Below are 6000 nucleotides of genomic sequence, written 5' to 3' on the forward strand. Positions count from 1 at the left end.
CTCCCTTCCCCCTACCTAGTACCCAATCACAGCTTCTAGAATCAGTTCCCAATTGAAAGAGGAATGCTGGGGGCGCCTGGGTGGCTCAGTGGATTAAGCCGCTGCCTTCGGCTCAGGTCATGATCTCAGGGTCCTGGGATCGAGCCCCGCATCGGGCTCTCTGCTCCGCGGGGAGCCTGCTTCCTCCTCTCTCTCTGCCTGCCTCTCTGCCTACTTGTGATCTCTCTCTGTCAAATAAATAATTAAAATCTTTAAATAAAAAAACACACACACAAAAAAAAGAAAGAGGAATGCTGTATAATGTTGTTCCCCAGAGGCCACTGCTGGTCGGGATGGCTGGAACCCCTAGTGCCCTCTCAGCTGGCCACCTGGCCAGTTCCTTTCAGGGCCAAGAAACATTACGTCCACATCTGGGTTCAAGTGTGCCTCTTTCCTCTGCCCACTGTGTGTCCTAGGGCGAGTCCCTTCCCTGTGCCAGAATCCAGTCTCCCCACCAGGAATTGGGGATTATCAATGCCTTCTTTACAGGGACTCGTGGACTTCAGGGAGTTAGCCCAAGTCCCTGGCACAAAGACGACGCAGCCTGCGTACCGAGTCAGTCCCTCCGCTCCAGAAGGCCGGGGGCATGGAGGTGGCGACATCGTACTTGAACTCCGAGCCAGGCTCCGGACAATCTCTTGGAAGTGGACTCAGAGCCTTAAAATCCCCTTTTTTTCAACGCTTTGATGCAGGGACATTCTCTGTTTACGTTTCTGAATGAAAGCAGGGAAACAGCCCCCTGTTACGCTTTCAAACATGCCTCCAAAAAGACTGTCACTGTAAACTGTAACATAGGTTATAACGCCTATGGTCACAGCCCTCAGTCATTGCAAATCTCGATACATAACAGCTACGGGGAAAATAATCAAAACAGTTGGCCTGACTCAGGGGACTCCAAAGGCAGCCCACGGCGCTGTCAGGATGCCCTGCACGGATCCCGTCGTGAAGACCTTGTCAAGGGCAGGTTGGCAGGACCAAGAAAGAAAGACCTTTCTTGGCGACCCAACCCCACGGACCACTTGGTCTCCCTGATTCCAACTGAGGCTTGAAAACCAGATCTTTTCCGCACAGGCCATGCTCCAAAGACTTCGTAGGAGCCTTCCCAAGGTCAAGAAGTTGCAGAAGTCTTGATAGACTCCTTTAAAAAAGGAAAGCATTTAAAATATCACAGATCTGGCAGTTTGCTCAGAGCAATTGAAGGCTTTTCCGCTGTGACCCAAGACTGGCCTCAGCAGCTGCCTTTGCGTGGGCCGTTCTGGTCCCCCGTCTTTGCCCTCCTTCCTCCTCGGCTCCTGTCCTTGCATCAAAGAGCAAGGTCGTTGGAGTCAGATAGCCCTGGGGTCAAACTGAGGCTCCCCCACTTTCCACTTGTGCCTCTGTGGGTTAGTTACTCCATTTCCCTGAGCCTTGGAGCCTCCTCTGTAAACACCCAGAGCATCCTCATGGCATCATCTCCTTCTTGCATTACTATAGGATTCAAAACGTATGAATAAAAATACGAATTTTAAAAAGCTTTCGGGGTGCCTGGGTGGCTCAGTGCCTTCGGCTCAGGTCATGATTTCAGGGTCCTGGGATCGAGCCCCACATGGGGCTCTCTGCTCAGCAGGGAGCCTGCTTCCTCCTCTCTCTCTGCCTGCCTCTCTGCCTACTTGTGATCTCTGTCAAATAATAAATAAAATCTTTAAAAAAAAAAAAAAAGCTTTAATAAGTGCTAGTTTCCAAAGAACACCCCCGGCACAGCGTTCAGCACCTACAACAGTGCTGATGAAAATACTGAGTCCTCACTGTGCACGGGGCTCTGTGGCAGACAATTCACGGTTCCGGTCTTGTTAATCCTCACGGCAGCCTTCTGATAGAAGTATTACTGGTATACTTTTCAATTTGGGGAAACAAAGTCCCAGGAAGGACAGGCCATGAATCTGAGAGCTCAGCTGGAAAATGACTATGCAGGGAATCAAGCCAAACCGTCCGATTTTGGGTCTGACTCTCGGACCACCATGAGATGCTCAAGCAGGGGTCCCTCTCCTCACGTACGATTTCCTCTAATCCTCCTTCCCCCTGGTATCGGCTGTTGATCTAGAAGTCCTTTACACCTCTACAGCACTTGGGGATTTTTAAGAAATATTCACGTAAACTGAGTTAATCTGTCCGTCATCCAGCGCACTTGGAATAAACCTCTCCTGGCCGCTGGGGGCTGTCCCAGGCACTCGGAGCCCTCGGAGCCCCCACAAACCTCCCGTCGAGCCAGCAGAGCCAAACTTCATATCCACATTGGACATAATTTGCATAAAAGCTGAAACTCAGAGATGTGCATGTCTTGCTCAAAGCCACACAGCTGGCATTTGCAACTACAGATCTGAGACCCAGACGGCCAACCCCACCTTCTTCATAAGCGAGCCGGCAGATGGGCCCATGCACAAGGCAGGCTCCGCATTCCTAAACCTTTACCATGTGCAGGAAATGTTCTTCCTACTTGAAATACATCATTCTCCCCTGAAGGACTCCACAGGCTAAGTTCCCTTTTCATTCCCATTTCTCAGAAGAGGAAACCCGCTTGGATCAGTGAAGTAGCTAATAGGTTACGTTAGTAGGAAGCAGAGCCAGGATCCAAACCCACGTCTCTCTCCCTATTCCAAAGCTTATCCTTGTTAACCTGTGCACCCTGCTGCTTCTCCAAAAACAGTTAAATAAAAGATAAGGCTCCATCTAAATTAAGTGGCAAATGAGGAAAGAGACAGTTTACCTCTTGCTCTCTTAACGTGGGGCATTCTGTTTCACCTCTACGATGCTCGGTTTTATTCAGTTAAAAACACACATAATAGTGCCCGCGTCAGGAGTCAGTGTGAGGTTTTAGGAGGATGAGAGACGAGAGCCCAGGGAGGCTTAATGCACGCTTTTTGCCCAGCAGGTTTGCATTTGCAGGACCCTCGCTCTGGTCTAAGAAACCACATTCCCTGTTGCTCTGCCTTCCCCTTCCAGGGTTGGTGAGTCCACGCAAGGGATGAAGGGAGCCCTGGGCCGTGTTCAGTGTGAAGCCTGGCTGGCCCGCAGGAAGAGCCTGAGGGCCTCAGGTCATGGTCTCGGAAGAACCGATTCAGAGAAAGTTACCTTTCAGGAGGCGAGAAACTTCCTTCAGTCTCATTCTGCTGAGTCTTCAATTTGCAGAAGCTCAGAATGGAAATAATGAGGAACTACAAGCATCGGGCCCCTGGCAGACGGGTTCCTCTGTGAACGCCCGGCCTGCCAGCCACTTCCAGAAGCTTCCACCTCCGGGGTGGAGAGGCCCTCGAGGCCGCCTGGGAGCAGCTAGGAGGCCACAGCGAGTGACAGTGCCGTAAGAGGAACACACACCCGTACGGCAGAAAGACTCGGGACCCAAGGGGCTCCGAGTCCTAACTTGGCCACTCTTCATGCTGTATGACCTCCAGATACTCTCTCTGCCTCTCTGGGCCTCCCCGGGAGAGGGTCATATATATACCTTGACCTACTGAATTCCCGGAACAGCACTTTGAGATGGCATATGAGTCTTCTGCGAGAGCACACCCGGGTGGCTTAAACAACAGAAATTGATGTCCCCACAGCTCTGAAGACAGAAAGTCCAAACTCGAGGTGCTGGATTCTCCTGAGGCCTCTCTCTTTGGCTGACCATCTTCCCACTGTGACCTCACATGGTTCTTTCTCCGTGTGCGTGCATCCCTGGTGCCTGCCTCGTCCAACTGTCCTCCTCTTAGAAGGACACCGGCCAGACTGGATCAGGGCTCACCCACATGACCTTGTTTAACCTCAGTCAGCTCTGTAAAGGCCCGATCTCCACATACGGTCACAATCTGAGGTCCTGGGAGGTTCTCACATCAACATGTGAATTTGGGAGATACATGTATGTGTCATAAGAGACGGTGAGTACTTTTGTCCCCCCATTTTACAGATTGGAAACTGAGTCTTGGAGATGCATAGGAACCTCCAGTCCCACAGCTGAGAGTCACAGCCGGGCCTTTACCATTTCGACTCTCTGGCTTGTTCTTTACATACCTGACACTGCCCGAGTATGAAGGTGAATGGAACAAATGTCCTAAGTGATGTGCAAAGGGCTCGGATTTGAAGGGAACCCGATGAACATTCTTTCTCCCTTGTGGTTGGACACAGAGCCTAAGCTACTACTGTTAGTGTACTTATAAGGATGTCTGAGTTCATTCAGTAGTATCCAGAGGAGTTATCAGAAGGCTTCCCTTGGTTACTTCCATTGACGGAGAGCTCATCCCCTCACAAGATAGAAGATCTTATATCTTACCCCAGAGATCCCCTGAGAAACGATAGCATTTACGTAGGAAGCTCTCCAACGAAGTGGATTCTCACTCATCCGCTCCCCACAACTCATGAAGCAGGGATACCTTGTCCTCTTCCAGGGGACTGTGGCTCCAGCAAGATTTTACACAATGGAGCATCAAGGCCTCCTCATTGGAGAAGAAGCAAGCGATCAGGACCTGGAACCCTTGGAGGCAGAACCCTGGCTTTGCCACTTGGTGGTGCGACCTTGGGAAAATCCCATGACCTTGCTGAATCTGAGTTCCCTCACATGTGGAATGGAGCCAAAGCCTCACAGGACGAAAGAATGAGTTAAATGCCCTGACATAGTTGAAGAACGCGGCCAAGATGGGACAATCTCACCTCCCTCCCCCAGCACATGCCCACCGCTGTCCCTCCCCCACCTCCCTGCTTTTCTTTCCTCCCTCCCCATCCAGACCTTTCCACCACAGAGCTTCTGCTCACACCCCGAGCGCACACTGCTCAGTAATCCTCTCGCTTTTCTACCTCTCACTCCGATGCTATCGGAACGCTGTGCCGCTCTGCTCGCCGAGAACCGTTTTAATCTCACTGTCAGCCGTGCCTGGGCCGAAATTTGAATGATGGAAAGTAAGCGCACGCCGTGGGGATCCAGATGACAGGGATTTCAGGCAGGGTTTTATTTATTTATTTATTTATTTTTATCGTGTAACAAGGACAGACATTTGAAATGAAGCTAGGAGTCGTTTTTAAATTCCATCAATGGAGATAGGAAAATTGATTTAGTGTCCAATTAAAAGCCCATATGTTCGAAGTCCTACCATTGACGGGGAAGCTTTACAGATACGTATTTAATGCATAATTCATGGCAAAGGGGTATGATTTATTTATGTTTATCCGTGAGGGTGGGCTGAGCAGGAGCTATTTTAAACAAATAGTTTTACCGCCTGGAAAACTAAAAGAGGCTCAATTTCTACCTTCATATTGAAAGCACGACTGATGTGGACTCAGCCCACCCACGTGCTCCGTGAGGACGGTCCCCTCCGTGACTCCGGGGAGCCCCGAGAATGCCCCCGGAAGGCTCCAAGACCACCGCTCCGGGCACCGCTAGAGCCTCGTTCCCAGAAATGCCGGGAGGAATTCCCAAGTGGAGGTGATCGTCCTGTCTGGACCTCCTCGGACAGTGGTGAGGACAGGCGGGATGACGTCATCGGTAAGTGTGGCCTAGAGCTTGGAGAGCCAGTGGGCACCCGGCAGGGCCAGCAGCACCGCCCCTCCCCCCACCGTCGCTGCATCCTGGTCAAGAGCACCAAACATGTACCGGGACTTGAGCAAGTTCTGGAGCCTGGGCCAGTCAGTGGACTCTGCTCAGTGTCAGTTTACTCATCTGTCGAATGGGGTGATGAAGGTGCCCTGCCTCATGCTGTGTGCACGGGGATTATAATAGTCACACGGTCTGAGCGCGGGTTCCCCAAAGGCAGCGTCGTTACCCCCACTCAGCAGACAAGGCAGAGGACCCCATATCCCCAGCTCGTGCCCGTGGTTCTGATGTAATTATTTAATGTCCCCTTCACGTGCCCCGTGTCCCTGTCCACGTAACACATCCTGTGATGATCCCCGAGAAGAGAACATTGGGGTGAGAAAAGTAACATTGCCCCAAATCACGTAACGGAGCTATAG

The 6000-nt window shown here is 51.3% G+C and overlaps 1 long non-coding RNA gene across 1 annotated transcript in view; it reads left to right on the top strand.

The window, feature by feature from the left end:
* The window catches only part of LOC123933929, a 58023-nt gene extending 52607 nt beyond the window's left edge, over positions 1-5416 (top strand). Inside the window, exon 3 of the long non-coding RNA XR_006816708.1 lies at positions 5312-5416. This is a non-coding gene — a long non-coding RNA (uncharacterized LOC123933929). The remainder of the gene's footprint in view (positions 1-5311) is intronic.
* The last annotated feature ends 584 nt before the right edge of the window (positions 5417-6000 follow it).

The sequence above is a fragment of the Meles meles genome, chromosome 21 (assembly GCF_922984935.1).
Source record: "Meles meles chromosome 21, mMelMel3.1 paternal haplotype, whole genome shotgun sequence".
Classification (NCBI taxonomy): domain Eukaryota; kingdom Metazoa; phylum Chordata; class Mammalia; order Carnivora; family Mustelidae; genus Meles; species Meles meles.